At 42.0% G+C, this 12,788-nt stretch overlaps 1 protein-coding gene across 4 annotated transcripts in view; it reads right to left on the reverse strand.

The window, feature by feature from the left end:
- Positions 1–12,268, reverse strand: part of ARB2A (ARB2 cotranscriptional regulator A) — a 261,591-nt gene extending 249,323 nt beyond the window's left edge. The window contains exons 1-3 of one of the 4 annotated variants that reach the window (XM_064736331.1): positions 12,160–12,268; positions 10,348–10,492; positions 353–448 (exon numbers count right to left, since the gene is read on the reverse strand). The gene's annotated coding sequence lies outside the window, so the exon portion shown is untranslated. The remainder of the gene's footprint in view (positions 1–352; positions 449–10,347; positions 10,493–12,159) is intronic. The other 3 variants (XM_064736333.1, XM_064736332.1, XM_064736334.1) reach the window with 3 other exon arrangements.
- Positions 12,269–12,788: the final 520 nt, after the last annotated feature.

Consider the following 12,788-nt stretch of genomic DNA (forward strand, 5'->3'; position numbering starts at 1 on the left):
TCCTGAAGGAGAAAAACACAAAGCAGCATCAGCTCCACTGAGCACAACGGACTCCTGAAAAGCATGTTGTAGGCAATATAAACATTTTCTCAAATATCTGACAATTCTCAAAATATGTGCTAAAATAGCACTACCTATAAAGTATCCTTATGTAAACAAGAATTTTTTTTTTCTGTAATTAAATTAATGCTGTATTGAGCACTACACAGTCACATTAGCAGTATGCACACAGGACAAAATGAATATTCAAAGGAAAGTACTATATCAACCACAGAACAGCAAGCAAAAATATGCTGCAGACATGCACACAATAATGTAGCAAACCTTCAAATATTTTACATGTTTAACCTACCTCAAAATGAAAGTGGAAGAAACATTTCAGTTGCAACAGCTTAAAAATGCGACATAGGGCAAAGAAGCAAAAATCGTCTGTCCTAAATTCCTTGTGCTAGAGAAGAAGGAAAAAAGGAAAAAAACCTCTTAGATAAACCAAAACTTTCAGACTCACCACGTTTTGTTACTAAATGCTACTGTATAAAGGCAGGTGGAAAACAGATGAAAAATACTTTGACAAAAGCCTTACACCAAACAGCAACAAAACCCCAAATCTTTTGAATAAAAGACCAGCAATGCTAGACAAAATACATGCTCCCTTGATGTACATGAAGTTTAGCAGACTTCATAAAAATTTGGAAAGTAGATCAAAAAATCTGACAAAGATTAAAAAAAATGGGGAAAGGAAGAAGAAAGAGAACATTGTCCTCAGAGACAATCAAAGCTAACAGAATTCCAAAATGTAACTACAATAGGTAATTATTTGAACTTAAGACTCGAGTGCTTTAAAACCAAGCCCAGAATAGCACAGAAGTACTAATTTTATATTTCTGGTAAAGTATGTCTTAACTAGCCAGGTGTTTAATTACCCCAAGGATAAGGTACAAACTAAATGGAAAGCAATTACCTACTTATGTTGATATGTAAAAATTACTCTGCTTCAAAATATTCCTCACTCTTTCAAGAATCAGCTGGAGCAAATTTCTTCCCTCCACCTTTTCTCTTACAGTCTCTGCAACTTCACAAAACACAATACTATTTCAAGCTAATAGAGCTTGGAAAGGGAAAAATCCAAAATGTAGAAAGAATAGAAAATATTTTCTAGACTATATATAATGTTTCCCAGTCGTTTAAAATGAGACCTGAAGAAACAAAGCAGTGAAGATCCCTTCAATGACATCCGCTTTAGGAAAAGCATTGCTTGTAGGTGGAGGGACATGATCCTTTTCCTCTACTCTGCACTTCTAAACACATCTGGAATACTGTGATGGTTTCAGATGTTCCAGGCGCAATACAGACACAAACATACTGAAGTGAGACCAGCAAAGGGCTGCAAAAATGGTTAAGGGCTTGGAGCATCTGGTATCTGAGCACAGGCAGGACTACGCTACTGAGATAAACTACTACTACGGGGAGAAAAGTCAGGGTGGAGTAGGAGGAGCATAATCAGTATTTATTAAAGGCCAGAGGAGACAGAAGACCACTGAGCTAGTCTTCTCATGGTTGTTCAGTGAAAAGGTAATATACAACTGGACATTTAAACATTAAGAAAAACTTCCTTAACCTAATGGGGCTCAAACACTGGAGCAGGCATCCAGACAGGTGTCAGAAACTGAAATATTGTAGTTTATGGCTTAAACATTTTACAAAGGTTTTTTGTCCATTAAAACTGTGTAGTGAAGCTGCATCAACAAAGCTGCACCAACAAAGCTGCACCAAAGACCACTGCATCTGGTCTGGGCTCCCTAAGCTGAGCCCCTAGACTGTAAGGTAATTTAAGATAAAAATGATACTATTTTTAGGTCTGGGCTGGGGGAGAAGAATACTTCCACAGGAGGATGAAGCCCAGCAGCTGTCTTGTCTACTGAGATCAGGTTTGTACCCCCCCACCCACCAAAGAAAGGAGGAAGAGGTTTTGGGTGCATGGTGAAAAACCTCTGGTCAGAGGCAACACACACCCATCCTCTTACTCAAACTGGTTCAGTCATAAAAGCCACATCTATGGGACATTCATGTTAGGGGCTGCTCAGGGAGTGTCATGGTCCATTAAATGCTCCCTTAATGGTTCCCCAGACCCCGCACTAGAGCACTGCATGTGATGCAAAATCATGCAACTGATACACAGTCCTGCAAGGGACAGGGTAAAACTTGTGCCCTCAGGGTAGGTACCTGGGCACTCCCACCTGACCCAAATGTTTATTAATCCATTGAATTCTATTCTTTGTCAGAGGGGGACCCTCACAAGCTACAAGACCAGAGGATAAATGAGACATCAAGACCCATGGAGGAGTGATATGTTTCTATGTAACATGTGTCTGTCACTCTTCCTGTCTTCCCACCCCTCACCTCTTTTTCTCTTTACTTCTTTTCTATTAAATAAAACATCAATTTTTGTTATCAACATTTAACCTCTTTTGGTTCTAATCTTGTTTTGGGGAGTATTCAAACCTTTGGGATTCTATCCACAATCCACAGAGAGCTCACTTTGCTCCTCTGTGATTAGAGTGGATCATAAAAACAGATAATAGAATCTCTGTCCTTAGAGAGATTCAAAACTCATTATACTCTGCCACAAGTAATCTGCTCTAGCTAATCCTTCTCTGAGTACTGGGATCGGACTACACAATTTCCAGAGGTCCCTGCCAATGTCAACAACTCTTCCATTCTCTGAAGATAAGAAAAAGCAAAAGTGCAAACCAAACATACAGATAGAGTGTATGTGTGTGTGTGCGTGCACACATCAATTTACAAGTTAGTTACCTCCCACAACAGCAATGACCGCACAAGGAACATGAGAATCATTATGAGCAGTGTCTGGTTGAACAAGAATTAAGAGCTCATGGTCTTAGGGGTCTGTTTTGCGTTCTCAGGAATTCCTTTCTGATTCTGAGTCAATCTGCATGAAAAAGCCAAAATTTGTGCCTTCCTTACCCAAAGGCACAGTACCAAAGCAATGCTTAGTCTACATATACCAGGGAATACCAAAATTAGGACCACCTGCACAAAAAAGGTTCAGCACTTGTGCACCAAAAGTCCAGTCTCATACAAAAAATAATGTGGAAAATACAAAGAGGAAAGAAGTGATCTCTATTCTCAACCACTTCTCTAAGGTAGTGTCATCTATGTTTCTCTCCAATACAGTCTTGGGAAGCTCCTTTAGGCACCATCCTGCCCCTCTGTGAATCTCCATGGATTGCAGGGGTAGAGCCTTGACCAGCAGCAGGTTCATCTTGGAGCTGACTAGCACTGGGTCTGCTGGACATGTAGGAAACTTTTGCAGCTTCTCACAAAAGCCTGCAGACCTTCTCACACCTGCAGACCTCTGCAACTAAAACCCTGCCACACAAACCCAATACAGAAGGCATACTCATATGATTTTTTCCACTGCACTTCTGCCTTTGTCAATGCACTGAATGAAGATACTCACTTAATAAGGAGTCTCCCAGTATTTTGTCTAACCTTCTTGAGTTTGAAGTACAACCCTCACGTTTCTCCCAGCCCCAGTTCCTCCTTTTCCACAGTTAGGTGTCTTTCAATCCTCCTCTCCTATTTCTCTCACAAGCTCACTGTCTTATTTGGACTCACATTCTATCCTGAGAGCTTCTAGCGCCATTCTGTTCCCTTCCCAAGTTCTCATTTGTCTTTTCATATCAAGAGATGCTGCCAACTCAACTCCTTGTTCCCAAGCTCCCTTTGTCCACACTACTCCAGTCCCCTGGTTTCATTCATCCTGCCATTACAGAATAAGTACAGAAATGACATTGCCAATTAAAAGCTTTCCTCAGACCACACTCCCTGTTATCCACTGGCAGCGCCCATCCTCACCACAGCCGTGTGGCAGAACAAGCACAGTCAGCTGTTCTGTGGTGCTGGCAGGCATGCCCAAACAAGGACAGCACAGCATGTCTTCTACAGGTAGAATTGCTGGAGATTCTTACACACCAATACTGAGGTTGACACCTGGCGCAAAAGTAGACTGTACCAACCACCTTCCTAATCCGAAACACAGCCCCATGTACATGGTAAGGTATAACTTGCATACATCTATACATACCTTTGGAGGTCAACTGAAAAGTGTTACCAGAATGTGCTGCTTAGGCACTTGTCAAGTTTTGAAGATGTGCAACAACAGTGATTTCACAACTTCTCTGGGGCCCAGTCCCATGTTTGACTACCCTCACAGTACATTTTTTGGGGGGAGGTGTATCTACCACCATTTTCCATAAAATAAAACATTAAAAGTTATTTATCTGCTGTCCTGTACTGTGAAAGATAAATGCAATTTAGAACAACCAACCAAAGAAAAAATACTATGCTATTTACACGATGCTTTTTTTGAAAGCTAAATAGTTAAATATTCTCAGATATAAAGATTTCTTATATCTCTGTTAGTAGCAATCTCTAAAGACCGTGATTCTCTGGAATTTTTAAAACAATGTTCTTGAAACGGTTGCCTCTGGACATCACTGGGAAGGCGAAATCAGAGCTTCTCAAAATGAACCCCACTACTAGCTTTGAAAAATTCAGTGTCTGAAACAAACCAGGTAACAGTTTTATTTTTCATCTCAAGAAAATGCAGGTAGGGGTTGACATCATTACAGATTTGGACTTTCCATCTCTGTATATTTCAATTCCTTCATTCCTGCTTCAACCAACTACCTGAAATAGGCAAAAATTCAAGCTTCTGGGTTTTTTGGTGTAGTCCTCTCACAATTATTCCTTAGGGAGTTACCCTAATTTTCATGACTACTTAAATATTCACCAGAAAGGAAGACAAGGATAATAGGACTAACAGAACAAAGAATGAAAAGACAAAAATTTTTTAAAAATCTTTAATTGCCCAGAGAATTATTTTGAAAGATAATGAACAAGAACTTAGAGCTCTCCTGCAGGAACATACATGCAACCTATTTGATGTTAGTGAAGTTGATAGGATGATTCACATGAATGTAATGCTACAATTCAAGAGATATAACCTATTTAGAAAGAGCAACAACAGAGAACAAATGGTACTGTGTGCCAAAAATGTCACCGTCTGTTTCTGAGTCACTGACAATAAAAAATCATGTCTTAATAAAGAAAGTACAAGTCAGGATACTAGCTGGGGTTTGCTACAGATACGAAAGCTCACACAGCAAGGTGGTTAAGCACATATTGCTTCTTGATGGAAATAAAAGTTTCATTATCACAGTGGACATAACACAGAGTGAAATAACCTGGAGTCTTCATGCTGCTATTATCAGAACATGCTCAAAGTTTCTAAAAATTGAGGACAATTTCTTATACTGAGAAATGTTAAATCCAAGCCAAGGGAATGCTATGTTCAACTTCATCCAGGCAGATAACAAGTACCCCACTGTTTCACAGAGAGCAAATACAGAACAAAGACCCTTCCTGCCCCCAGGTCTTAGAATCAAAAGATATATTCACAAACAGATCTTTGCAAAATGACTTTAGCAGTCCCACCCCCTACCTATGCTGTCCCCTCAGCTGACAGAACTGTTTGTAGCAATGCGCAGAGAACCAGTTCAGGGAATCATATCTGAGTTAAACCAAAACAGGGGCTTGATCTGAGTTAAAACTACCATCCTTTCTTGCTTCTCCCTCCCCCTCCTCTTTTATTTTTTTTTTAAGAGGACGCTTTTAATTTATCAATTTTCACCCAGTGCAACTGAGGTGACAGAACTGGGATACAGCTGCTGCCTAAAAACTTTTTAGACTGATTTGCCAACATGCCAAGAAAGAAATATAGAGAGTGCAAAAGAAGGACTCAAACAGTGATCACTGTGGTAGGAAGTTTATGCTTCCAGAATTCAAACTCTGCTATTCCAAAGTGCAAACATTTAAAATTAAGTACAAGGAAACCTCCACCAATTTTTTACTTATTGATTAGCACGTATCAAGATCAAGTTTGCATTTATAGTAGTTTTGATTTTGATGGCTATGCTTGTTCTGAGATCTTCCCCTCAGCCTTGCAGACAGGCTCCGCAGCATGGGAGATAACAACGTACAGATACAGAATTCTCTTTTCATTCAGACTTTATTTCACAAGACTGAATCATATGCTTCAGTGGGGAGATACTGTTTCAGTACAATGATAATTATTCAAGACATACAGACTGCGTGCCTGAACACATCTATTTTTCTCTCATTTCACCAAGTTTTAATAATGATTTTATATAATAGCTCTTTCACTGCCAAGGCTTCCTGCAAACCCATTTCTTCTTTGAAATACTTTCCTTTTGACTGTGGTGCCTGTATTTATTCAAATCTAGCCCACTTAACATTTTCCCCCTTGAGGTGCGTCTGTAACACACGTTCTGAAGAGGAATGCGATGCCCATTTGTTAGGGAAAAAAGCAAGATGTTTTCAAGATTTGCTACACATTGTGCATAAAAAAAGAAGGAAGGATGCAAAGCTAGTTTACCATCTTCTTAAGTTAAACAAGGAGACTTAGATTTGCATGTATTGTATGCCAAAACACGACAGCCACCCAAATGCACATTTCAAGGCTTTATATAGCCTGGCCTGCAGAACTTCAAAAGAAACTATAAGCACTACATTATTTGAACGGTTTGGTCTTCAACACAGCATTGAAGACAAGCTGGAGAGTACCTGACACTAATAATATGAGCAATCAGAATTACTTTGTCCATATTCTCAAACAAGCCATTATTACTCCAAAAACCAAAACACAGAAGTATAAAACAGCTCCGAAGTACAATCATCCGCCTTTCTTCATACACCCAAAACAGAACAATGAGGGGGTCCACTATGCCCATTTCTAAGAGAAAATATACCTCAGTCAAGGGATGACAAGAAACCAGAGAGGCCACTTCTTGCCATGTCCCACCAGCAGCTTTCACTATAGACCAGATACAGTGAAGAAAGCTCTACGGGTCAGCAGAATATGTATATTGCTGCTGAAATGTCCAGAGAATTCAAATTAAGTACCTTAAAAGATATACTGCAAATGGAAAATGGCAACTTTATGGAGCTTGTAATTCAGACAAAGCCAGACTAGCTATCTTGGGAAATAGTTCACCATTTCCAAAGCTATCTCCCTATTAAATTTCATACTTTTTACCTACATCTTGGAGTTGCTTAGGGATACTTAAGAGTAATCAAGAATACTTTCAATACAATCAAAACATTTTCATCACATCCATCTTAAAAGAAAAAGAAAATTAGCCTAAACTTTGACCTGAAATTTATAGTAAAATTCCTTACTACCAACGATAATTACCAACACTAAAAAAAGCAGAAACTGGGAAAATATAGTATGATGGGCCCGACTTTAAATGCACAAGCCTCAAAAAACATAAGCACTAACACTACTGGTGCTTCAGGCATGGGACCCACTTCCACTCAACACTGAAACTGGCTAAATTTGCAGCACAATTGACAACATATACAGCTAATTCTTATTTGAATCATCATCTCTTTTTCCAGACATGCAATATAGAAAATTCTTTCATCTGCCTGCCTGAGTGTCCTGGTTTTGGCTGGATTAGTGTAGCTGCCTTTTGGATTTGGGATGAGAATAATGTTGGTGGATGGTTCAGCTGTTGTTAAGTAGTGCTACCCCAAGTCCAGAGTTTTCTGAGTCTCATACTCTGCTAGTGAGTAGCTGCACAAAAAGCTAAGAGGCAGCACAGCCAGGACAGGTGATGTGAACTTGCCAAAGTGACATTCCACACCACAGAACATCATGTCCAGTATATAAACTGGGAAATCTACCCTGAAGGGGGGATGGTGGCTCACCCCATGGGATGAGCTAGGTATTAGTCAGCAGGTGGTAAGCAACTACTGCACATTACTTCTCAGACTCAAGTTTTCCCTTTCTCTCTCCTCTTCCTTACAATTATTATCATTAGTAGTATTTCATTTTCTTTCAGTTTTTATACTGCTTTTATCTCAATGCACAAGTTTTACCTTTTTTTCTCAATTCACTCCCCATTCCACTGGGCCAGAGGTAAAAGGGGAGTGACTAACAGGCAGTATGGTACTTAGTCAACTGGGGTTAAACCACAACACAGAATAAACTGCTTGCTGACAGAAGAGTTTCTTAAATTAACCACCATACCAAAGATATTGATTCAGCTAATAGTGCTTTTGCTAAGACAATACTTATTTCACCAATGTATTTAAAATCAATACCTATAACAGCCAAATGTCTATATAGCAAGCTTTGCACAGATTGGTCTCCTGAATTTCTGCTGGCCAACAGAACCTAGAAGAATACAGAAACTACAACAGCAGAAACACCTAAAATTTGTCCGATAAAGTCTTATGTGGTTTATCTTTCCTCTTTGGATACACACTCAACAGAATACAAACTGCAGCACCAGAAATGTTCCATGCAGATGGAGGTCAATACTCTTCAGGAGAGTGTAACAGGATTAAAAGCAGTGAAGCCTTGACTAGACCATAGAGCAGGCGACCAGCCTCACCAGCAGTACCACTACTAATTAACTCACTAGAAAGATTGCTCAGAAAAGTGGTTGAGAAGCTTTCACCACAGTAAAAGTACAAGGTGACTCAGGATGCAGCTCCATGATCTGCTGTAGTCTGTATGATACACTTTCAGCCCTCCTCCTACTTCTAAATTCTCCACTCCAGTCCTACATCATTTCTTACAGACTCATAAAAGCATCTGGGTTTTGAGACACTTTGTAGTTTATCTAGTTCAATGACCTGCCATGGGCAGCATCACCTTTCACAAGCCTAGTTTGCCCAAAACATTTGTCTGGCCTTCCACATCATGGCATGGGGCACCCACAGCCTCTCTGGACAACCTGCTCTAATGTCTCAGCATGCTTGCTGTAAAAAATTTCTTCCTAGTAGCTAATCTAAACCTGTCTCCTTTCAGTTTAAAGCCACTGCCCTGTGTCCTATCACAACTACTTGTAATGGCATTCATGTCAGTGAGCAAGCTAAAGCAATGAGAAGCATTTTCTACCTCTAGTTTTGTATCAGCTGGATCTGGTACTTTACCTGGCTCACTGTGCAGATCTTCTGCTTGGCTTGGAGAGATGAGGCAGGAAGCAGAGAGGAGTGCTCCCCATTCCAGTAACAGGGATATAATGTGAACAGGCTATGAAACTGCACCCTGGGCACTTTTTTTAACAGAATGGGTCTGTAGCTGGAGGTAAATAACTTTTGGTCCCACTCTGATTCATAGAAACACTCAGGCATAGAACAAAAATCATTACCAAAACCAGTGTACTAATAAGTAACTGACAATTAGCTAAGCAAAAAGGTAAGGATGATATAAAAGCACATGTTTTCACTTCCTAATAAAACTCAGTTGCATTACAAAATCAGTGTAAGGAATGCTGTGAGTAGTTAAATATTAAGCCCTCTGTCCACACAGCAAATAAAATGCTGGAAAATAACCATGAAAAATAATAAATTTAAGCCTATTAAATTGTATTCTGGGAATTCCACTCAGTACAAATCTGTGAAACTCATCTGCAAGCTAAATAGATATATGTACAATGATACCTGTGAAGAGAAAAAAAGTCCTTCTAAAGCACCAAACAAATTCACAGAGCAGTATTAAATTTCATAAGAGGATGTTTTCATGTCCATTGTTTGTTTCAGTAAGCTTGCAGAAAAAAAAAAGTGAAAAGATATCTATTCATTTTTTGTATGTATGCTTTACTTCAAAGAATTCCAGTAATCTATTGTAAGTCTAAAAAACTCCTCAGTCACGACAGCACATTGTTCCCCAAAGGAATAGTGGGTCAGATTCAAAGTACCAGCAATACAGTTGTATTCAGGACTTTTTCTATAGAGCCTGGAATGGGCAAAACCTCCAGAGTCAGTGCTGAGTCTTTAAGGGAAAAAAAATATGGTTGTGAACTTAAAAGAAGAGATTCTAAAAGATAAATCCCCACTGAGTAATTATAAGGAGAAGCTCTCCCAAACATTTGCTAACTAGTACATAAAAGGCAATTCAGTAAAGACCATGGTCAAATCAACTTGCTGATTTAAATATAGTCATAACCGGCTACAGTGACTGAAAAGGTAATCTCAAGAAGACAGACAAAATCCAGGCACTGGTGAGAAAACTCCAATAATTAAAGGTATTTCACTAAGAGAGCAGTCTGAGTGTGCACTGTGTGTCTGAAATGATGATGCCCTTGTCTGCCTCCAGCTGCTCAGTACTGTTGGCCTGCTGGAAGTTTTAATCTTATTCCTATGCCTACCCACATCTGCTAACCTACTGCAGACAAAAAGAGTCAGGTCAGCTTAGACACAACAAGTATTACACCCGTCTTAACCCACCATGTTCTGACAGAGGTGGGCTGGGCAGTGCCTGGACTGACAGCAGCGGAGGAGGCACAGCAGAGCTCCAGCTGACAGGCAGGCAGCAAGCACTGGCAGTGACTTCAGCAACAGCCGTCACCCGGGGCTTCTAGCTGGAGCTATCCTGTGAAGACCAATACTCTGGTCAGCAAATAATCTTTTTTTTTCCTCTTTTTAAAGAAAGTGAAATAATATCTAAAACACTCAGAACAGCAGATTTAATCAATTCTAAACCCAAATGAGCATATAAAGACATTCTTTCTGCATTTTCACATTGACTGCACTCTGTGACACAGCCCAAGCCACTATCCTCAGTTGTTAAAGTTTTAGTTTCCTCTACATGAGAGTTTTTTCACTTTTTCCCATGTAGTTAAAAAATACCTATTTTTAAAAACCTGTGGGCATTCTTTAACCACGATGCGATCATAAGACTGCTTTACTGAACACCAGAACACCACGCCACTTCTTTCACCCTCTGCCTCCTTAAAGATGCCAAGAAAATACTGAGGTTCAGTAAAAGGACACTACCTTTCTGCTGTATTATGGATATTTATTCTCCTTTAAAGGCAAATATTGTTAACACCCCACTCTTCAGTGTCACCAAATCAGCACTGCATTAATATCAAATGTATCCAGTTAGCTTTGTAATTGTTATTACTTTTACAACACTTTTTTTGCCAATGATGGTATGTCCTGAAGAAGGTCTGCTATCTGCTCATGCAAACTTATTACTTTAGCCAAAAAAAACTTCATACAAAAGAACTGTAAAGTGGAAGACGCATTTTGTGACAAGCTGACTTATGTGGTTCTGAGCAGCTTGGCTTATGTAAAACCAGCATAAAAAGTTAGGTACCTGGAAGAAAACCAGTTCAATCTCTCTCAAAAGTTTCAGTATTTATCCCTGAAACAAAAACGAAGGCAACAGTTCCTCAAAAAGCAAAGAGAGTGGGTTTTGGAAAGGGACTATACATGCCCATTCTCTCTTGGTTTAGAATTACAAATTTTGAGTTTTCTCCCTACCAAACCAAAACCAAGTAAAAGTAACAATTTAAACTGAAAAATTATTCTCTACATTTGGATAAGTCAAAAATGGCAAGTATTTCGTGCAGCTTTCTAAGCTGCCAGAACAACTACAAGAAACTTAAGTCTAAAAAGAAGTGTTCAGTCCCACCCAATTAGAAGAGCAATACCTGGAATGAAAACCATCACTCAAACCCAGCTATTGCATAAAGTCAAGAATCACGCTCAAATGACATTTTATCATTTATGGCTACACAGAAAGCTTGCATTAGGCAGCGGGGAAAACTGGCAAGTCTCGTTTGGCAAAAGCAGCTGACAGTACCAAAACCTGCTGCAATGACTGTAAGGATACATTCTGAAAAACAAACCCCTTCGATTTTATGTAGAAAACTGAAATTATAACTGTCAAATGTGGAGCGGCAGCAGGCACAGCGCAGCGCTCGGCAGAGCCTGGGGGCCAGTCCCGGGCAGTGACACCGTGGCCATACCCCGCAGCCCCGGCGACACGGGCACACGGGGACTTCTACACCCGTTCCGGCAGCCCACACGTGGGCAGCGCGGGCGGCTCGGAAGCAGCCGCCGCCGCCCCGTCCCCTCCCGCCGCCGCTCCGGGCCTGACGCCAAGCACACGGGACGCCCGCGGGCCCGCGGTCTTCATCCCGGGGCAGGGCTGGAGACTGGCCCGACGCGGGGGGCGGCCGTGCCCCTGCTGCCCGAGGGCCCGCGGCCGCCGCTGCCCCGCGCCGGGGCGGGCCGGGCTGCCGCACGTACCTGGCGCTGCCGCCGGCGGAGCGGGGCGCGCGCGGCGCCGTCACGGGGAGCGCGCGGGCGCTCGGGGCCTAGTGCCGCGCGCGGCTCCGCCCGCCCCCTGCTGGCTCCACTTCCGGGGTCCGCACGCGGTGACGTCAGCGCCCGGGGGCGCGGCGGGGAACCCGGAAGTGGAGCGCGAGGGGCGGGGCTGCCCTGGGAGCGGCCCTTGAGCGGCCGTGTCGCGATAAAGTCATGGAGGGAGGGACGGGGCTGCGCTCAGAGTGGCTCTTGAGCGGCTGTGTCGCGATAAAGTCACGGAGGGGGGGATGGGGCTGCCCTGAGAGCGGCCCTTGAGTGGCTATGTCGCGATAAAGTCACGGACGGGGGGACGGGCCTGCGCTGAGAGCGGCCCTTGAGGGGCTGTGTCGCGATAAAGTCACGGAGGGGGGGATGGGGCTGCCCTGAGAGCGGCCCTTGAGGGGCTGTGTCGCGATAAAGTCACGGACGGGGGGACGGGGCTGCGCTGAGAGCGACCAGGCGGGTACCGGCATCGAGATACCGGGCTGTTGCTCGTGTCCTGGTAGATTACACTGGGAATGTCATGTTTCCACTCCCAGCTTTCCATTTTGATCGCTTAGGAGTTTGTAAAA

This window comes from Zonotrichia leucophrys, chromosome Z (genome assembly GCF_028769735.1).
Source record: "Zonotrichia leucophrys gambelii isolate GWCS_2022_RI chromosome Z, RI_Zleu_2.0, whole genome shotgun sequence".
In the NCBI taxonomy this organism is placed as follows: Eukaryota; Metazoa; Chordata; class Aves; order Passeriformes; family Passerellidae; genus Zonotrichia; species Zonotrichia leucophrys.